This window comes from Lipotes vexillifer, unplaced genomic scaffold, assembly GCF_000442215.2.
Source record: "Lipotes vexillifer unplaced genomic scaffold, Lipotes_vexillifer_v1.1 scaffold773, whole genome shotgun sequence".
Classification (NCBI taxonomy): domain Eukaryota; kingdom Metazoa; phylum Chordata; class Mammalia; order Artiodactyla; family Lipotidae; genus Lipotes; species Lipotes vexillifer.
In genome coordinates, this window is record NW_006786767.1 from 10,910 (window position 1) to 13,489 (window position 2,580).

At 42.6% G+C, this 2,580-nt stretch overlaps 1 non-coding gene across 1 annotated transcript; it reads left to right on the forward strand.

Annotated features, from left to right (window-relative positions):
* The first annotated feature begins 291 nt into the window (after positions 1-291).
* TRNAN-GUU (transfer RNA asparagine (anticodon GUU)) lies at positions 292-365 on the forward strand. The gene has a single exon. It is a non-coding gene; the product is annotated as a tRNA-Asn (tRNA).
* The last annotated feature ends 2,215 nt before the right edge of the window (positions 366-2,580 follow it).

The following is a 2,580-nucleotide window of genomic DNA, read 5'->3' on the forward strand; positions in this document are numbered from 1 at the left end:
ACGTGGACTTCAGCCCGGGAGGCTGCGGTCGTCACCTGGAGCCGGGCGGCTGTTGAGGCGGGGAGCAGGTGGGAAGGCCATAGATCTGGCGTTCGGCAGTCAGAGTCCCCTAGCTGACTCTCAAACGTCCTATCGATGTCCAAACGTGCCCGATGACACCAACTCTTGGCTTCAGTGTCTCCCGCGCGCACCCTTGGCTTCCGGAATATGAGAATCTGAGGATGTCCCCAGCCAGAGGTTGAAAAGCAATTTCTTGAATCAGGAAACGAGTTATGAGGAATGTGCTCTCAAGTCTCTGTAGCGCAATCGGTTAGCGCGTTCGGCTGTTAACCGAAAGGTTGGTGGTTCAAACCCACCCAGGGACGTTACCTTTTGCTTCATCGAAGTCCTTCGTAGCTACTTGCAACTTTAGGTTATCAATTCGCCACCTCTCACAGTTCTGGAGGTTGTAAAGTCCAAGATCAAGGTGCTGACAGAATTCAGTTCTTGTTGAGGGCCTCCTCCCCAGCTTGCAGAAGACCTTGTCACAGCATCCTCACATGGCAGAGAAAGGAAACTCTGGTGTCTCTTCTGTTTTTATAAGTACTAATCTCAGCATGGGGGCTTCATCTTCATGAACTCATTTAAACCTAATTACCTCCCAAAGGCTCCACCTCCTAATACCATTACATTGGGGAGTTAGGGCTTCAACATAGGAATTTGGGACGGACAACAACATTCAGTGCAGAATAGGTGGTAACACAGAGAGACATTCCTCAAGTGTCTAAAATGCCTTTATGGTGACTGGATTGCACAGACTTAACAGTCACATGAAGGTGGGAGAGAACTTGTCCAGCAGTTCTTTTCTTTCTTCCTGGAGGCACTCTGTGTGTGTGTGTGTGTGTGTGTGTGTGTGTGTGTGTGTGTGTGAATAGAAAAATCAAGGGATTATAGAAAGGTACATACACTGAGAGAATTCTCACCTCCACTACTCAAGTCCACAGTTCCCAAAGGCCAAACAATACCAACCTGGTGGTTTTTATAAACAATTTTATTTTTAATAAAATAAAACAATTTTATTTTCAATAAAGTCAACAGGCATGACTTCATTATTTTTATAACAAAGTAGTCACCTACTTTATAAGTATATATTAAAAACCTCAGACAAACACAGCTGTAACTCAGACTTGACTATAGGATGCTGAAGCCACAAGGCAGGCCATTAACCACACTCACAGCCTTTCCTCTGGGAGCTTGGGCAAGTAACAATCTCTGTGAACTTCTTAAAGCATCATGATCCAGAGGTTCTGAAGGATTTTCTTTTGCTTCTTTCTTCCCTTGTCTGCTTGTCTGATCTGAGCTAGAAATTCACAGATATTAATCCAACAGACAAAAATGAAAAGAAAAAAACTAAAACCCCTGCATTTTGCATTCACATTACCAGCAATTTTTGTGGAAAAGAGACTCTAGCTATGGTATGAAAAACATATACCAGTTATAGAACTTTGCTTTAATGAAGTTGGAAAGCTCTGACAGGAAAATAAGGTTCTGACAAACAATGATTGGAAGAAAATTTAACCTAGGGTTTATAATGATCAGGGGGGAAAAAGATGGAATCAAATACATACATACATATCTCCAGTCCAGATATCATACAGGTCTAAAGACAACAAACAGATGTCAAATAAATGAAAGAATTCAGGAAATACAAAACCTTTTTTGAAAAACCTATTTGACACTAAAATTCACCTCATAATGAGATGCTTTCACAATTAAAATCTCAGGAATAGAACTATGCAACACAAAGCATGAACCCTAATGGAAACTATGCACTTTAGTTAATAATAATGAATCAATATTGGTTCACCAATTGTAACAAATGTACCACACCAATGCAAGATGTTAATAACAGGGGAAGCAGTGTGGGTGGAGGAGAGGGGAGTATATGGGATTTTTTTTTTAATCACAAGAATGAAAATTGCTGGGTATTCTGCATTTGTCCCTCCAGATACATTCTCATCATTTTCCACCCTATTATATGCCCCAGAAAGTTAATCTTTTTGAACTGTGCAAAAGGGCTCCTCTACCCACCGACTTCTTGCTGGCTACAGCCAATGGGATTCACTGACTGGGAATGGGAGTGTAGGAGGAATATGAGATCAAGGTAATTATTTCCTGCAGGTTGGCAGTAGTTGTGTTCTACGCCACGCCCCAAGACCACAGTTATTGGTTAGTGGCACTCTACTACAGTTACAGCCTTACCTACAACTATCACTTTCCCAGGTTCCAGGAACAGCTCTCTCCCCTTGCCCAATCAGGTCTAGTAATTGCTCTCCACTGTTGCTAGGCCTGGGATGTCGCACCATCTGTTTAGTGGCTACATCCCCCTCTTAGAGCCCAGCGTTCCTGAGTTGGGAGGTCCCAGGAAACCCTCTCAATCCTCAGCAGGTCTGGGTTTCAGAGAGCCTCGGGGAATGTGCCACAAAGTTATCTGGTAGCTCATTGCATCTCTGTTCAGCTCATAAGCAGAAGAATAATTACACCTTTCTTCCTTCAAACAATACCCCAATAATTTTTCAAAAAATTTTTAGTCTTGTAGGG